Source organism: Hesperophylax consimilis, chromosome 5 (genome assembly GCF_061612785.1).
Source record: "Hesperophylax consimilis isolate HC1 chromosome 5, BYU_Hcon_1.0, whole genome shotgun sequence".
NCBI classification, from domain to species: domain Eukaryota; kingdom Metazoa; phylum Arthropoda; class Insecta; order Trichoptera; family Limnephilidae; genus Hesperophylax; species Hesperophylax consimilis.
This window is the reverse complement of record NC_142840.1, coordinates 4,634,342-4,655,119: the sequence shown is the minus strand read 5'-3', so window position 1 is coordinate 4,655,119 and position 20,778 is coordinate 4,634,342.

Below are 20,778 nucleotides of genomic sequence, written 5' to 3'. Positions count from 1 at the left end.
CTCTTCAAACTTAGCATAAATACCTTGTGGCATCATTATCGGTATTTTTAAAAGTAGGTTACTAAAAATAATAATAAAAAGTGATTTGTTTTTGATAATATAAATAATAATCTCTAAAACTACGTTATTAAAAACATATTTTGCTCGAATGGTGAATAGTTTGAATTATCAACAAGTACGTAGGTACATAGATAATATACTTAACTTACATTATCGCATTATAACTTATCCTACATATTATAACTTTATTATTAATCTGCCCACAAACCATAATAACAAACATCTTATGAATACCTGTGTAGTACCCGCTCGCCATACAATTAAGTAATTATTATTATTCAATTCAGCCTGCTAAAATATTATACACATTTAGAAACGCCCGTATTATAATACTCGTGCAGGCAAATTATCGCAATACCGCGCATCTTACGGTTGTCGATACCTACTTACAATTAGGCTACTGGCAGCGTGTGTACCTCACGACATTTATTTACAATTTCGACGATATTGTGTGCCTTTATCTCATTGTATACCTATATCTCATGTACCTATGCTCAAAATGCAGTGATACTATTATTACTGTTTATTATTCATGTTTATCTTATGTTTTCCATGTATATCATGTTAATAATACTATAACATTGTATATCTCTCATGTACATATCTATCTACAATGCTACTAATAGATATTGTCTATATTTCAAGAATGCCTACTAACAATAATCCTGATACTATTGATACGGTCTCTACTTTATTTTATTAGTATATTTACAAGCTATAATCAAGCTGTTCATATTATTTCCTGTATTTATAAACATATTTTAAGATCATTCACACGATCTGCATTTTTCTTTAAATTTTAACTTACCGTTGTATATCATGTTAATAATACTATAACGTTGTATATCTTTCATGTACATATCTATCTATAATGCTACTAATAGACATTGTATATATTTCAAGAATGCCTACTAACAATAATCCTGATACCGTCGATACGGTCTCTACTTTATTTTATTCATATACTTACAAGCTATAAGCAAGCTGTTCATATTATTTCCTCTATTTATAACCATATTTTAAGATCATTCGCACGATCTGCATTTTTCTTTTAATTTTAACTTACCATTGAATAATGTTATTATTTTTATTTTCATTTTTATCTCTATTTTTATGATTATTTTTATTTTTATTCTTATTCTTATTTTTATTTCCCATTTCGTTTATACCTAGTTATCTTATAAATTTTGCTAAAATAGTCTGTTCTGTTTTCAATATTAATTTTTGTATATTTACAATAAGGAATGTATATACTACCCAATATAGAAGATACACTCCTACACTCTCCTTACCCATCTTTATCTCGCTATCCCCCCTCCTCCTGTACTTGATGCTCACTTTTGTACATTATTCTATCAATTTAATATCGTACATGTCATTCATAATACACTACTCTTCAGTTATACTCATATATTATAACCAAATTGTACCCAACTATTACTCAACTAAATTAAAATGTTAAATATTATTTACCAAAACTGTAGAGGACTACGTACTAAAACTGAGATTTTTCACAATAATATTCTTTTGAATGACGATTGCTTCATTTTCGGTATATCTGAGTCTTGGCTTATTGATTCTATTTTAGATCCGGCACCAACTGAATTTTACAGTATTTTTAGACGGGATAGGACAAATAACATTACAATTAATAGCATTAATACCCAATCAGATTCTCGTCGAGGCGGTGGAGTCATGATCATAACTCATAACAATCTTAACGCATACCCTCGCGAAGACTTGGTCTGTAATGCTGAATGCATTTGGGTAACTATTCCCCCGTCTAACTATACTTCAAAACGTACCATTCATGTTTCTTGTATATACTTACCACAGGGACATGGATATGAAAATGCTCTCAGTTCATTCCTTTGTTTGCTTGCTAACGTCAAAGATCAAAACCCAGATGATATTATTTTCGTAATTGGAGACTTTAATATGCCCACCATAACATGGAAACCACAAGATAATAATTCACACTTAACACCTGAAAATTTAAATTCAATTACTTCCTTACTTACTGACACAATCCATTACTCTGAACTGAACCAATACAATTCCATCAAAAATGCCAATAAACGTATACTAGATTTAGTTATCTGTAATGAGGAATGCCTTGTATCTCAAGCATACAACCCTCTTGTCAAAGAGGATTTACACCATCCATCGCTCAAAATCATACTACAATTAGACACACTTCCAACTATCAATGCTCCACCAAAAGAAATTTGTCGGTATGATAAAGCTGATTATGATTTAATAAACCAACACCTGTCTAAAACAGACTGGTCTTTTACTCACGATAATGCTGACGTTGACAAAGCAATTTATACTTTTTATGACATTTTAAATAAAACCATTAACCAGTTTGTCCCCAAACGTTTCATCAAAAAGAAAAAATTTCCCAACTGGTACTCACCTCCCCTAATCAAAATCATAAATGAGAAACAAAGACTACACAAAAAATGGAAATCAAATAATAATCCAGTTGATTACATAGAGTTCTCTATCAAACGAATACAACAAAAACACTTACAGAAACATTGTTACACCCAATATATAAATTCAGTTGAGTCTAGTATTCCAACTAACAATAAAAGTCTCTGGAATTACGCTAAGAACAAAAATAGGACAAATGGCATACCACAAATCATGAACCTAAAAGACGAGTCAGGCACCGGTGCTCATCAAGTGTGCCAACTGTTCTGTAAACACTTCCAATCTACTTACGTAAGCGATGAGGGCACGGATGATCCCAGTAATATAGATAATTCTACCTGCGTTAATAATAATAACCCGATCGGGGACGTACAAATAAGCAACTCATTGGTCAATAAATACTTGAATGAATTGGATGTTACAAAGGGTGCGGGTAGTGATGGTATCTCGCCATTTTTTATCTCAAAATGTGCCAAAAATCTTGCATTTCCTTTAACTAACTTATTTAACATGTCTTTAAAAAAAGGAATATTTCCTACAAAATTCAAAGAAGCCATTATAATCCCCATCCATAAAACTGGTTCAAAAAGTAACATTGCAAACTATCGCCCAATCTCAATACTCACAGTATTTAGTAAACTCTTTGAGCGTATTGTGTACGATCAAATTTATATAACTATTGTCCGCAGCATACAAAATCAACAACATGGTTTTTTACAAAAAAGGTCAGTAATAACAAACTTAGTCAACTTTACTGAATACTTAACAAGCAATATGGATAATGGACACCAAGTAGATGTTATCTACACAGATTATTCGAAAGCTTTCGATAAAGTTAACCACTCTATCCTCATTAGAAAATTACACCAATTAGGAATCCATGGCGACTTACTTAGATGGCTAACTTCATATCTGCAGAAAAAACTACAGTGCGTATCAGTTGAGGGAACTAAGTCTAGTTTCTTAACTGTGCCCTCTGGCGTACCGCAGGGTTCCCATCTGGGACCATTACTGTTTAATGTATATATATTTGATATTTATAAATGTTTTTTACATGCTAACTACCTTGCATATGCAGATGACAAAAAAATATACTTAGTAATCAAATCTATCAATGACTGCATAAAACTTCAAGAAGACCTAAATCGTCTTTTTGCATACTGTAAATTAAACAAATTAATCATAAACATTTCTAAGTGCAACAAATTATCTTTTACGCGCAACAAAAATAAAATTTATTTAAATTATAACTTTCATGATACACATATCAATGAAATAGAATCAATCCGTGACCTTGGGGTAGTACTGGATGTAAAACTAAATTTTATCAAACACATTAACGAAGTAATCAACAAAGCCAATAAAATGTTGGGATTTATAATTCGTATATCTAAACCTTTTCGCAATATTAAAACCATGTATTCCCTTTACACCACGTATATCCGCCCCCACTTAGAATACTGCACACTAATTTGGGCACCGTTCTACCAATGCCATATTGACAGAATCGAAAGTGTGCAAAACAAATTTTTTAAACACATAAATTATAAATTTAATTTACTCTTTGCAAATAACACCGAATCCTTAAAATTTCACAACTTTACTCCACTTCAAACACGTAGATTAATATCTGATCAAATATTTTTATACAAAATTCTGAATAACGGCCTGGACTCTCCTGAACTCGTAAATTATTTAAGAATTCACATACCTACAAGGCCAACCAGACAAAACCATTTTTTTCATTTGCCCGCGTGCAGAACCAACCTTAGAAAAAATTCTCCAATCCCCCGTATATGCGCGCAATATAACACGCAATTTAATAATATCGATATTCTTAATAATACTCTTGTGAAATACCGAAACGAAGTCAAGCGCACGACCACAAATATTAATTAAATCAATGTACAGTTATAGAAAAGGTACAACATGAGCGTCTCCTGTCCCCATCCCATCTCCCTCTGCCTCTTGCCCTTTCCTATTCCTTCTTCCTTCTAATATATTTAAACGATTTTTATTTTTTTTATTTTTTTTGTTAATTTCATTTTCATTTTCAGTTAATGGTTATAACCAATTACAATCTTGTATTATATCACATTAACCAACATTAGCATAAGAAACTATTTTGGCTTACCTCATATGTAACCTCCTGTATAACTAATCCTGTAAAAAAATGCTGTTTGTTTCTTACAATAAATAAATAAATAAATAACAAGCGATGAGGGCACATCATCGAGGTTCAGACGAGATATCACAACACCCCAGCCCGGCCCTAGCCCCGTAGGAAAATATCATTATTCTCTGTCAAAACGTCATCTCAACCCTACACTGATTAGATGCGAATATCCAGGTATCCTCGTCAAAGTCATTCCTCCTCCTTCTTTCTTACGTAACGTCTGCTCCGACTTACAGGGGTATCGATAAGTCACGACTCAGCGCGGGGAATCGTTAATTTCAACTTTTATTATAAAACCAACGTTGCAATCGACAAGTAGATACGAAGGAAGTTCTTTGCGAACTACTCAATCCTACCAGTCGATTAAACGTGTTTAATTTATGGATGTTTAAAAATGGTAATTAGGCATAAATTGTAATGTTTGTATGTTGTTGGATGACATTTGTTTTGATTTTTTTTCTGGGAATTAGGGATTTTATATTTACTATTTTACTAACGAACTTATTAGGGTCTTTTACAAATTAAGTGTTGAAATAATATACAAATACAGTATATATTGTTTAAACATAACCAAACTGCCACGGTAAGTATTCTGGGCAATAAAACATAATATGGTAGTTAGTACCAGAATTTCTGCACTAAAAATAAATCCCGACTTCTAGTAATAAGATACAAACAGTAACACGTATTTTTTTTAATTACATTTTTTACTTGGTTGCATGAGCCAGAGAAGTTTCCGCTTAAGATACTTAATTTTATATACACAAACATTTTTTAAAAAATAAATAAAAAAGCAAATAAAAAGAAATTGATAATAAAATAAATTCTTTGAAAAACCTAGTTAAAAAGTATGTACATAGATAATTTAAAATTAAACAGTGGCAAAATTATCGTAAAATATATATTTTTTTAACGTGAATACCGTACAAGTCGTAACTGCTCCCAACCGCCTGAAGCCAGTGAGATTATAGTGTTTTCAATAGGGGTGTGGAAATACTTGACTATTCTGATCTGGTCTCCAAATATGGCTAAAGCCATTTCAAGCAACGTTTTAATTCATAATTGTGGTTTTACGCCAAAGCGATAATAAGAGTATCTTACACTCTGGATCACGCCGCAAATACCCTTTTTATTATTTTAAATGATTAATTTGTCAGATAAAACAAATGAATCAAATGAAATTTAATTGCACACGCCGGGATTTTAACTTGCAACCTCCAGATTGATAGTCGAGGGCCTTACCCTTCGACCACGGAAGCAGTCAATGTTGACAAATTGATTAAAGATATAAGATGTAAAAAATACCCATGATATCATACAGAAATCACAACTTATCATTTGATTTCACTTTTTCTAATATGCATTTAGTAAATTGTCCCATAATTGGACATAAAATGATCATAAGATTTGCTTGCTTGTATTTTACTATTTTCTCATGCGTTGCGTCTACTCCAGCTTTCAGTGGTGTCGATAAGTCATGCAATCACGTGAAATCTAAATTGTAAATTGTAACTAACTATTGCGGTTTCACCGGAGGGAATATAGTCCTTGCTTCATTCACATACATTAATCGCCTCATTCATATTCTTCTGTTATTCTGTATCTTGAAACGACCCGACTCAAGTATTCAGGAAAGAGTTTGCTCGATTCTGCCATTTAAAAAAAAGTGTTTAAATTGCAAAGTTTGTACATGATGAAGGTATAAAGTGTAATATAAGTACAAATTCAATTTAGTTCACAGTCCTCACTAGGGTTTCCTATTCTGAGAAAGCTTGTGGTTTGTAAACGTTTGTATTTAGTTTCAAGTCATCTTTACATCGTCTCCATAATTTTTGTAAGTTGAATACCACTTTCTTCTTTCAGCGATTTATTTACTTTTGTTTTAAATGTATTCATTTACGCCATTTTTTGTTTGATTTGGTAGAGCAGTGTATAATTTCGTAGCGTAGAATTTAATATTTCTCTGTCCAAAAGATGTAGGGGAGAGTATGGTATATTGGACCGGTCGTTAAATTGGACCAGCGTAAAATTAACGAAACTACAAAACATATTTTGATCCTGGCAATACAGAATGATGCGCAGCTAACTTCACTGTTGACTTACCGACCGGCATCACATTCGAGAAGAATTAACAGAAGTGACAGCGACAAAACGAAATCTCTCTGTTTCGATGTAATATTTGGAAAACGTTCATACGTCTTTAACTGCAACCAAGGTAAACATTGTTTAACTATCTTTTCATATTTAACTCGGTAGATTTTATAGTTTTATGCCCGCAATTAACTGAATATCCAAATGAAAAGGTAATGTTAATAGAAATTTTTGTGTGAAAGAAGTAAGAGTTCGATTAATTGGACCACTGTGAGTTCGGCAAATCGGACCGGTCCAATTTATCCTACTCAATGCTGCTACAAGTGAAAATAAATTGTTACTGCAGTTAAATTTGTATTTATTTTAGATGGCGGATAGTAAACATTATTACAAATGGACCCAAGAAGACCTAAGGCATGCAATAGTTGCGTTTCGTAGTGAACATGTTGGTTTGAATGAGTGTGCCCGTGTATATAAAATTCCAAAAGCGACTTTAAAAAGGCATCTAGATAAGAAGAATACTGTTGCAAATGATTTAACGATTTACAAAGGACGACCAACAGTTTTTTCACAAGCACTTGAAAATGATCTAGTTAATCATCTCCTTACACTGGAACGGTGTATGTTTGGATTAACTATAACAGATGTTCGGAAATTAGCATTTCAAATAGCAGAAAAAAATGGAATTATTCATAATTTTAACAAATCCAAACAGATGGCTGGGAAAGCATGGTTTTATGCATTCAAAAATCGCAATGGAAGAAAAATTAGTGTTCGACAGCCCGAAGCCACATCACTTGGCAGGGCCAAAGGCTTCAACAGAGAAAATGTCAAACATTTTTTCGACATGTATGAAAAAATAGTTGATGAAAATAAATTAGTGGCAACGAGGATCTTCAATGTTGATGAAAGTGGATGTTCGACTGTTCAAAAGAAGCCACAAAAAGTCATTGGTGAAAGAGGGAAAAAACAAATAGGCCCAATTACCAGCGGAGAGAGAGGCATCAACACAACGATGGTGTCCTGTGTAAGTGCTGCTGGTCAATACGTACCCCCAATGATAATCTTCAAAAGGGGCCGTATGACTACCCTCTTGTCTGAGGGTGCTCCTGCTGGAAGTCTTGTGACGATTTCAGAAACTGGTTATATCAATAGTGAATTATTTGTTACATGGCTTCAACATTTCATCGCCCATGTGAGACCAACAAAAGAAGAAACGGTCCTAATCTTGCTCGATGGCCATACTACTCATAGTAAAAATCTAGACGCTCTGACGATTGCTCGAGATAATGGAATTATTCTCTTTCAACTTCCCGGACACACGACTCATAGGTTGCAACCGCTGGACGTGGGTTTTTTCAAAGCTATGAGTACATGCTACATACAAGCAATAGAGAAGTGGCTTCGTACAAATATCGGCAGACCTGTCACACAATTTCAAGTCGCGCAACTGCTTAATGAAGCCTATGAAAGATCAGCCTTGGTTGGAAATGCCACAAATGGCTTCAAGGCATCTGGAATTTGGCCTGTGAATAGACACGTTTTCCAAGAACACCAGTTTGCCCCATCAGAAGCTCTACTACCTCTTCAGCCCATAGAAAATTTACAAGAACCTCAAGGAGAACTGAATAACCATATGTCCTCCACCATCCACCAAGATTGCAACAAGAAAAGAGACGCAGCAATAGCATCAACTTCAGGGCAACAACTTGCGATTGCTATTCAAACGCTGTCTCCAATACCCAAGGCAAGCGTTTTGAAAAATGCGAAGGGTGCTCAGAAAGCTGTCATATTAACATCAAGCCCTTATAAAAATGATTTGGCAATATCTATTCAGAGATGTCTAGGAAAAATACCAAAAATGGAGCCTATTAACAAAACCAGTAAATGCGTAGGAATTGGAAAAAAGAAAAAGATGAAAAGTTTAAGCAGTGTATCGCTCAAATGTAAAGGCAATGGAAAGAAGACGACTAAACACTATAAATACAACAGCAGCAGTGATTCAGATACTGAGTTAGAAATTGTGTTGGACGACTCTGATAGCCTACCTTCTGAAAATGAGGAAAATGCATGCGGTATATGCAATGGAGATTATTTTGATAAGCTAGGACCAAAAGTAGACTGGGTGCAATGTGTGCGTTGTCATAAATGGCATCACGAAACCTGTGTGAGCAACCCAGATATTTGTGATAATTGCTTCAAAAAATAAAGCCTTCTCTCTTATTACAATACATTAGTTAAAATTAGTAAGGTGGGTTGGGTCAGGGTAGGCTAGATATTGCATGTTTATGTTTTAGGTAAATAAAGTGTACATTCTAACAATAGAATAAGCCTAGGTCCAATTTACCAAACCCACAGGTCCAATTTAACAAACCGGTCGGCTAATTTGGAACAAATGCCGAAATTAAGTAAAATATTTTTAATAAAATAACTGTAACCATTTAATGTAAAATAATAAACGGCCTTTGTAGTCTGATAACACACCTTTCATTTCAGTATATTTGAAGTCCTCTAATGTAATGAGATCCCAATAAATTTACTACTTTCCGAAAAGTGGTCCAATATAACAGACTCTCCCCTATTCAAGATGGGAGTAACCTGTATATTTTGGTTTATTGTTCTGGAAATTTTATGTTGGGCAGTGGAGTATTCAGATATATTTTATTTTAATTTAAATTAAAAAAAAATTGAATAAAGTTGTTGTACGTCGTAGACTTAGAAGTTTATAAATATTTATTCTGTCGTAGTTCTAACCGGAACTTTTAAAATTTTATTTAGTACTTCTTTTTGGCTATGTTGATCCGCTCTGTGTGAGTACTCAAGGCAGACCCCCAACCAGTTATCCCGTGTTCTATTAGTGATTGACGTTTCTGAAAAAGTTTATATGGTGAGTTTGTTGAAATTACGTCAATGTGTGAGTTCCATCGAAAATTTTCATCGATTTTAATTCAGAGGCATGATCAACCTTGATTATATTAATATATTCCTTGGCATTTATGTAATTTGAGAATAAAGTTATCCAATGACTGTCCTCTGGCTGTTATAAAATAGAAATAGAAGTGTGAGGGGATTTATCTGAAGCCAGTTTTGCAGCAGACCAAGTCCATATTCCGCTTCTCGGTATGTACTAATCCAATCTCTTTCCTTGAATAAAATGACTGTATCGTCAGCAAAACTAATGAGTTTTCTCCTCGTTCCTTGGTTACAGATATCTTTGATACATATTCGAAGTAATATCGGTCCTAGTACGCTTTAATGCGGTACTCCATGGTTGATGAGAAGAGGTTTCCCTTTTCTTTTGTTAATTTGAACTCATATAACTTTATAGTAAGTTTAGGGTTAGTTTTATTTGACATCTCAATTTTTTAAAGTTTTGCAAAAAAGGATTTTGTGATATAAACAGTGCTTTTGAGGTGATTTCGCAAATCATCCAAATATTATTATTGTTGTATCAAAAGCCTTATGAAAGTCTATGAAGATTTCCAATGTTTATTCTCCTGTGTCTAAATTTTAATAGTTTCTTTTGCGTAACTAGCACTATATCTCATTTCTTCCATAGTTATCTATCAGTTTATCGATATACCTTTTTTTTCATTTCTTCCTACTTTATGTCCGAGTTAAATCTTCCCCACAGGAAAAACTAAACCCTTCCACACACTTTTCCACAAATAATCATCCAGTCAATCAACATTATTCAAGTGCATTATATAAGCAAAATAAATACAAAACAATACAAGAACAACACGTCAATTCACCAGAGATTAAATGGGAAAATAATTTACCGACTCCAAATATTTTCATATCAGAGGGTTCGGCTCGGTACTAATCCCCAAACAAAAATATTAAAAAGTCTTTCGAAATCCTACATGTTTTTAAAATGACTGATTTTTTCATTTTTATATATAAATTTTTTGCTGCGCCTATATTTTTAATGAGAGAGCTAAGTATAATGCCAGTAGCCGAAATAACAAATGGTAATATTTTTTATAGTCTGAGAATGCCAAATTCTTTTTATGTCGTTTCCTAAATCTGTATATTTTCTTATTTGTGAACAAATTTTTGAATTATTATTATTATTATCTGATAGTATTATTGTCCCAGCGTCTGGACGATGTAGGCCCTCTGATTGGTCAAATTAAAATTGTCTGTTTCGGGTAACTTAAATATTAAGACACTATTCCATACTAAAATAGGATCGCCTCATAATAATACGAGATTTCTTCAAAAGCATCGTTTCTGCTCATATAATTTTTGGATAATATCGAAGAAAATATGTTTTAAAAAGTTCATAATCCATTGGATTAATTACATTAAAATGAAAATTCTCCACAGTTACGTGATTATGTTTGACGTTTATAAAAATTCACGCGTTTCTTCAAGATGGCCGACAGAGCGCACCTCTGGCGGTTTAAAAACGAACCAAATGCCTGGCGCGAATATTTAAATATGCAGCTCACAATACTTGACTACTTACCAAACAAGCGTTTTATAAGAAGATTTCTTCTGGAAGCTTATCACTTTGGCATTTATCATTATTATTTATATTTTTTTTCTTATTAATTATATCTGATTTTATATTGGCATGTTTTATAATTTCTAAAATTTCAAAATTATTTATTTGCGATGCTTTATATCCTGAGTGAAGTATTTTAAGACCTGAATTTTTATCGAAAGTGTGATCATTATTCAAAAGATTATTTGCAAACTCAGATTCACTATTTCCATTTATAGCCCTGCGATATTCTTTAGTTCTGACTTCAAAGTTTCTATTGGTTCTACCTTTGTTACAATCATCTCAATTGAGTTTTTAAACTCCTGATTTTTTTGTTTGAATTTTGCTATCTTTATTATTAAGAATATATTTCTTCATTGTTATTAGTGTAAAACGCCAGTTGAATGGTACCAGGATTGTTTATATATATAATTTTAGAAGTATCGTTATCCACAAACAGAATTCTACGCCATTGTTTATTTCTATCTTTAGAAAGACCGTTTGAAGAGAATGTGTTTAATTTTTTTATTTAGTATTTCAACTATCAATTTATTAGAATAACCGTTATTAAATGCTATTTGTCTTATGAATATATTGTTTTATGGTTATATGCTATTTGTTTTTTTCAGGTCTTAAAATACTTCACTATAAATAATTTTGAAATTTTAGAAATGAGGAAACATATTAATATAAAAGCAGATATAATTAACAAGAATTTTTTTATAAACTCTCTTTTAAATATTTTCCCACTCAACTGGTCTTTCCCGTCTAACGATATTGTAATTCCTAATTATTATAAACCCAGCCTACTCTTACCCCTCCCCCCTCCTTCCACTTCTTCTTTCCCAATTGCAATCTATATTTAATTTTTGACTTCGGTGTATACACAATAAAATGTAAACATTATATTTATTTATTTATTGGACAATTTGCATAGCGCCGCTTTTGTGAGATATCACCTCAGGGGCGCTATATTGTAATAATCTACCTTTATATATAGATTTTTACTCTCCTGATGAAGGTGTATATATAATCTAGCTTTAAACTTTATTAGATACAGTAACAGTTGTAGGTAAAGAATTACCACCAGTTGGAGTAAAATTAACACCTTTTAATTAAACCGACTGCTAATGTCATCGCACAATTACCCTCCTTTTATTCATAAACACGGGTACAATTAATCAAATACTAGACAAAATACAACATTCTTTTGCGACACATATAAAACCAACTATCAGTCAAACTCACTTACCAATAGGATGCATGATTTGGGCAACAAGTTTGGTGGTATTATAGATATATTCCATGATTCCCTTTATAATCTTAAATTCAAATTAAACCAACACTTTGTGGAATCATACAAATTATTGTAATAGATTTAACGATTAGATATGTTATTGTAATGTTTTATATTATATTTTGTTCTTTGTTATTGTTAAATATTATGTTGTTTAAAATGTTTCTTTACGCCATATTCTTCAAAAACTACTTGTATATTTTTTTAAAATTCTTCACTTTTATAACTCTTAGTATAAATTCTAACTCGATAACTTATGTAAAACTTATTTATAATCTATGTAAAAGCCCCTATGGGCGTATAACAACAACAATAAACAATAAACAATATGTAATAATCTATTATTTAAGTCAACTTTGTTAAAACTATCTTTAATTGTGACAAACTAAACGATATTGATTCAACTTATAGACATTGACGGTTGTAACACATATTTAAGCACTGCAAGTCTCCTATGAGCTAATTATATTAGGTACAATAACAGTTAATATCAGTTGTAGACATGTAGTCAATAATAGTGTTTCATTTGAAATAATCCATCACAAATACGTAAAATTTCATTTATTCAAACAACTGTCATTCTTATTATGCGTAAATTTAGCATGTTATTATTAATTAACTCCTTCCTGTTCCGTGTTTTAACAATAAATATATACTCACCCTCTCTCTGTGAATTTTCTAATATCTATCTATTAAATGTAACTGTTGTTAATATCACTTAAAATGGGCGAAGCCCAACCAAGAGCCGCCCGCAGGGCCTAGCAGAAAAAAACCCGCGGAGCGGGTTTTTAACTGCTATTTATTATTATTATTATACATAAGAAGACACAAATACTAACAATTTTATGAAAGGAACCTTTATTTGACTATGTACAAGGAATTAACGAATACCCACTGAAAGTATGACAGCAGCTGCCGTGCGCTCATTATGATGCGACGGCAATAATAAATTCGCAAACAACTATAAAAAGAATCTTCAATGGAGTTTATTACAAAAGTTGACCAGGGAACATTCTGCGTTTGCTGCTAAGTGAAAACCAACATTCTCACCCTTTTCGAACAAAATAACAACACTTAGCCAAATTCAGTGCCTCACTTATTTGATTGTGCAGGGTGTATGGACGAAGAAAGAGAATTTAGAAGAAGAGTGTCCAGAGAATTTGTGCAGTGGAAGTGAACAACTATAGACGACGGAGTTGCTTTAGAAAGACAAAATACGAATAAATCAAACCAAAAAATACTTGTTCCGAGCCATATTTTATGACCTGCATGGTCGAGGGGTAAAACTATCGACTAGTAATCCGGAGGTCGCTGGTTTAAATTCGGGCGTGAGCAAATAAATATTATTTGATTAATTTGTGTTATTCCACAACTTAATAATTAAAAAATATATCTAAATAATTGAAGATACTTTAGGTTTCATATTTTTGGTTTAGAACCACCATTCAGAATTGAAACATTCCTTAAAATGGCTTAAACCGTGTTTTGGTGACCAGATCTGAATAGATGGGTACTTCCCACATTCCTCTTATCTTATCCTTCCCTTTTCCACTACCTTCAGCATCGCAACATACCCCAAGTGGGGATGCCACAATCTCACCGACTTCAGGCGGTTGGGAACAGTTGGCACTCTTGTGCGGTATTCACATAATTGAAAATAAATTAATTCATAAAAAATATACATGCATATATGTAGTACATTATACTCATATTTTTTTAATTAAATAATTGATTAACGCTCCCGCTCCGAAGGGGGTAGGACATTTACCCCAAATAAGTGTATTGTGCGATATCGATAGTGTATTTTTTGACATCAACTACTTTTTAATTTTGTTATTCATAGAAAATCTTCACACGATTTCTCTTATAAAGGTTTGCACTATACGCTGATTGACTGCTGGGCGCACGGCAAACTGGAGAATGGTGGGTAGTAGTAGTAACCAACCCAAAATATGAGTGTTATTGGAAAGGGCAAAGAGAATATAAAGAGACAAGATCGCTTCGCGATTTTATGGGGGACCCTGGTAACCCCTCTTTAGATTGTACGTAATTTTTTTTTAACTTCAGGAATCCCAACCCAAAGATTAAAATTTTTGGCAATCAAAATTCATGTACTCATAAATACCGTCAGGTAAATATATGAAGTTATATGGACCAATGCGTCAGACAACACACCACAATATAAAATAAATAAGGAAGATGCTGTGCGAAAGAAAAAGAATTGCGTTTTTTAAATTTTTATAAAGTTGTGATAGTATACAACGTCTATTACACTTTGTAGAATTTTCATTGCATTTATTTTTTACACTGTAAATAGTTACAGTGCAAAACAAGGAAGAAAAATGTTCCATCATTGCGGGTTAAAAATGACGTTTAAGTAATATGAGACGTTAAACGCTTCCTGAGACAATTAGTCTTATCCAATATGCTGGTCTCGCGGTCAGTAGGTACCCACTAACTACACAAAACGGCGCCGGTTTTTGTATTTCTAAGAAATTACAGTCTTGCGCGGTACTTACTTCTGCGGGTGGCTTCCACAGTCTTGCCTTAGAATTTCTCGCCATTTGTACTTGCCAACTGCAGTAATGCATTTCACTGATCCCGTGCAACTGTCGGCACCCTTCCCCATCTTCTTCCCCTCCCCACACACCACTATTTCCTTCCCGCCCGCAGCGGCAAACGGAAGCTAGATTCAATGATTTCTTATCTGACCGAACGGAGACGATGTCGGTTGAAGAAGAAATTTTCACGATTGTTCGAACATTATGTGTACTTTATGCTATGCACGATTCTTATCTGTTAGATAGTGGACGTGATATTTATAATGTCATCTCGGAAAACGAATTGTTCGAAAATTCACATATATTACCTTGTTCTTGGTATTAAAAAAATACATATTTAAAATAAAAATAAAAGAACAAAAAAATACCCGCTACATCACAATGTAAACTCTTTTAAAGTAATTAACAATTAATATTAACAAATTGTTTTTAAGAGAATATCATGACGGTATTATTTAAGATTGAATATCGATAAACGTAAAATAAAAGTGATTTTATTTTTTTAACGTTATCTTAATCTGTAATCTTTTTTACTAAATATTTGTTACAGAAAATGTAGCGGAATTCAAATTGCATCAAAAATTAATGATGAAATATAAATATAACTTTTTTCCTTATTATTCCACTGTACTCAACTTTATTAATACCAACTTGATCTTTCTGGTATTTACATGGTGAAAAAAGAGATAGATACTATTTAAAATGTGACTGCATGATCATTTCCTAGTAAAATATTAGTCGTTTGTAATATATCTAAACACGTGTTCATACAGGTGCCCTTGTGCAAATAAATATAATGGACGAGATGCTAAACCATTATTATTTTAAAGAACACGTGTTCTAACTTCTTTATAACATATTCGTGCTTTATTGATAGTTTGTTATGAAATTTGTCGAATCATTCGTTGTAGGCCTCAAGTCTCATGTTTAACTGGAAAACGAATAATTTGACAAGATTTGTAATAAATTAACAATATTTCAAATCAGTTAGTTTTCTCCGTTTACCTATGCTTTATTTTTATATCGTTTATACATAAATATTGTAACTATTTTGTACCAAAAAATATAATTGATACAACTTAAAAAAAACTGCTTATTCAAGTTCATTGGGAGTGTAAATAAGGCATTATAAAAATATTGTTTTTGTAAACTTTATTATCAAACAGAGATCCGTTTTCTGAAACAACAACTCTCGATTGGTGAACTCGGACCTTGAAAATATCAATATATCTTTAAAAAACAAGACAATACTCAGTTCAATAGAATTGATAACAATAAATACAGAAAAGAAATCTTTTGAAAAGCGTGGTAGTTAAAGTACATACCAAATATACAAATTAAAAGTGTTTATCGCCTTACCTTATTTTAATTAAATATTTTATTTGGGTAACTGTTCTTTAACTCTTGAAGGTTGTATCCATCATTGTAATATATCATTGAAGAAGAAAATGTAAATGAAACATGAAACAGAACAAACAACATAAAATAAAAAGGTCACAACTAGGAATCCAACCCAGTATCTCTTGTCTTACCGGGACAGCGTCTTGTCCAGTTCGATTCCTAGTTTTGACCGTTAACTTTTTATTTTCTGTGTCTTGTTCTGTTACATGTTTCTTATATATATATATAAGTTAATATTATCTTCATATTCAATGATATATTGATTACATTTTTTGGCAAGTTTCCCCTCGTAAATTTTTTAAACAGAATTAAGAGCACTGTAGTGATTATAATTTAAATTAACTGAACGAGGTGAGAAGAATTCAGAGTTGGTTTGTTGTAAAGAACAAAGAGCACTATAACAGTGCGGAGAAACTCACTGTAACGTTAAAACCTCCAACTTTATCCGTATATCTCCCAGCCAGATCTTAAAATATAAATCTAGCCGAGTCACCCGGGATGCCTACCTTTTAAAATTCTTAAAATTGCTCTTTGAAACTAATGGACAATGAACGAGCCGTATTTCCCAGGTTAGTGGTATTCCGCTCTTGAAAGCCGGTCCTATTGTACAATCGATTTATTTGTTTTGAGAGCGGCCAGCGCTAAGTTTGTTGTACTAAGGTCGTGAGGAGGTTCCTGATTCATCACTCAATGGAAACAGGCGAACTCCTTGAATGGAAGCAATTACTATTAATTAATGAAATATTATTATGGTAGGCTCGAGATTGTTCCATTGAAAAACAATAAAGTTTTCCTGGCTTCTAAACGTTATTTATTGGGAAATTTTGTATAAGCAATAAAAAAACATTCAAGAAAATTCTTAGGTTTGTGAACAGTGGTAAATTTATTAATTTCTTTAGTTTATTAATATTTATGATGCCAACCAGGTTTTTCTGATACTCGATTTCCACCAGGACATTAATATTTTTATGCATCACACACTTTTTAATGACATCTGCCTAGAATTATTAAAGACATTTATTGGGTTGTGAAATTTCAGTTAATCGGTGAGTTATTTAAAAGGGTGAATGTTTGTAATATCTACATACACTTGGCTGTTTGTTTTACATAATTTGAACTATTTATCAAATAACAAAGTTAATATTCAAATTCTGTGAAAATTCCGTTGTGAAAGTTCTGTTATTAATTATTTATTTATTTTTAATATCAACGATATAAAATATACCATATACAGTAAATTATAAACAGTGACATCAGAAAATATACAATTAACAGAAACTCTAGATGGATAGAAAAAGTTAGCGATACAAGTACATGCAAAACTTATGGGTAGACTAGGTTAGATTAGTATTAATTGAAATATATGATAGTAAAGATACATGATTTAATATATTACAATAGCTAAAATGTATGCATTTATTATTGGGTTTTGGTTGAAAGTAGGTAAGTGCTAATCAAGCTGTTGGTTCACCGTATTGACTATTATTATTGATCCAAGTTTCCTCAGTTGCCCCAGGCATTTCATTTTATATACATATTTATTTGACTTTTTACGTAAATATGAGTAGACTTACATTTTATTGGTCATGATTTAAAAGATATGATATTAAAGTCTTTTTGTACCTAGCTTCTATGCAGTTATCATATTATCAAAGTACTTGGAAACAACCGGCCCATGTAGAAATAATAATAGAACTTAATAGTATATTAGTAAATAAGTGAATAGTAAATAAGTAGTTATTTGAATTTTAACTTTTAAAATTAATGAATTTTTCAAATTCCGTGAAGCCCGTCCTCAGTTCTATATAACTTCTTAAAACTTTTCACTATTTTGTTACGTACTAGGCGGGTAATAAAGTACATGGCTATTTGCCAAACGCTCTTAGAATACGGTATTATCGAAAAGGGCAGTGCAAATTATAATATACTACAATCACTCATTAAATAAAATGTAAATTATTTTAAAAGTCCCTGTAAGAACTAGAACTGACAAAATCTTCAAAAAACTTGACATCGTGTCAATTAAACAACCCTATTCTAAAACAATACTCCTTTTCATTCATTAATACGAGAAATTAATGACAACTAAAGGTATATTCGAATCACTAGATCTCGGGGTCAAAAATATATGCAACCGGCATGTATCGAAGTTGAAAACATGATTTTGCTTCATCTGATTTGATGACCCCTTTTCCAAGTAATAATGTTTACGAGTTGAAAAATGCACCAAAATAATCGGTTACTAGGCGAATCCAGCCGGAGAAAATAAAGAATATTGAACACCTGACGCTGACTCATAAAAACACCTGCGTTTAAACAGTATACAAGATTTTTGTTTGATGTTATTGCTGTCACAATAACGCTTCTCGGAGAAATTATAAATACGCAGTTAAAACCAAATATTGGGTCAGTCAAATTTCAAAAATCAACACGAGTGGACGGAACACCTCCAGTTAAAACGCGATCTGTTAATTATAATTATAATTTTCTGAGTCTCAACTGAAAACTGTAGTCGCTTCTGTTCCTCCATCACGGCACAATCATTTTGAAGATTACAACCATTTCTAACGAGCTGTTTGCGGCCGGCACTCTATCAGCTGAGTCAGACGCATCTGTCATCATTGTACACAAAATAATTGTATGTTATTTTTAAGTTTAAAACTACTATATGTAATGATATTATTTTTTTTACTTTTGTACTTTATTATATGTTTATTTATAAAAGGCAGTATAGTCGTTTATGTATTTGAAATAAATAAATAAAAATCATTATAATAATAGGGCGTCTCCGTGTGCCGGCTCTTATAATCAAACGACTGAACTGCCGGTGATCACCTAGAGGCTGGCCAATCCCTGCTGCATTGATGCTGACAACCTAGAGGCTGATGAATTCCTCCTGGCTACCGACTGAACCAGCCACAGATACTGACAAACGAGAGGCTGATGAATTCCTCCTGGCTACCGACTGAACCAGCCACAGATGCTTACAAACTAAAGGCTGACGAATACCTGCTGGCTACCGACTGAACTGCCCACTGCCGGTGATCACCTAGAGGCTGGCCAATCCCTGCTGAATTGATGCTGACAACCTAGAGGATGATGAATTCCTCTTGGCTACCGACTGAACCAGCCACAAATGCTGACAACCTAAAGGCTGACGAATACCTGCTGGCTACCGACTGAACTGCCGACTGCCGGTGATCACCTAGAGGCTGGCCAATCCCTGCTGCATTGATGCTGAAAACCTAAAAGCCGGCCAATTCTTCCTGGCTACCGACTGAATTAGCCATTGATGCTGAAAACCTAGAAACCGGCCAATTTTTCCTGGCTACCAACTGAATTGGCCATTGATGCTGAAAACCTAGAGGCTGGCCAATTCTTCATGGCTACCGACTGAATTAGCTATTGATGCTGACAACCTAGAGGCCGGCCAATTCTTCCTGGGTACTGACTGAATTGGCCATTGATGCTGAAGCCTAAAGGCTGGCCGATTCCTGCTTGCTACCAATTGAACTGGCCATTGCTCCAGCAGTCGCCTACGCCATTTGCTGTATCGTATCGCGCAATGATGCACAATGTGCTCCAATCTGAAATTATTGCTGAAAGGATTCCGATTGTATCAGTTTTCTATCTGTGTTTTAAATCCCACTTGTATTGAAATACATATAACTATTTCTTGTGAATTGGGTTGGCTGTAAAAATAGGAAGTACCTAAAAGCTACACCCCTTTGTACGTTCTGTATACCAGTACAATACTTGTAATTCAAATGTGAATTTTGATTCGAATCGTCCTTCTTCTATGATGGTTTGGATAGAACACCTCACGGTGTTTTACTTAAATCCTTACCCAGGTTGGACTGATGGACTGATGTGTGCGGGTGCTTATTATTTACAGTCTTTTCTTGTGCAGGCAAATACGTCCCGTACACGGCAACTACAAAGACAATATTTGGCCAAAAAAAAATTTGGCCGAGTTATGGAAAGGAACGAAGCAACCGCAAGCGGCGTTTCGCGCCATTAGTTGTTGCTTCGTTCCTTTTGTTTATTTCGTTTTGCACATGCACACGCAGCATAATATAAATATTTATAATTATTTCAGATCAAAACACTATTGAGTATATTTATAATTATTTCATGGTGTCCAAAGTACTAAATTAGAATAATCGTCGCTTTAGTTCGTTTTTGTCCAACAGACCATTTTTGGCGAAATATAGTTAAGTATGCAGTTGTTCTTCGAAATCATTTATTTATACGATACAAG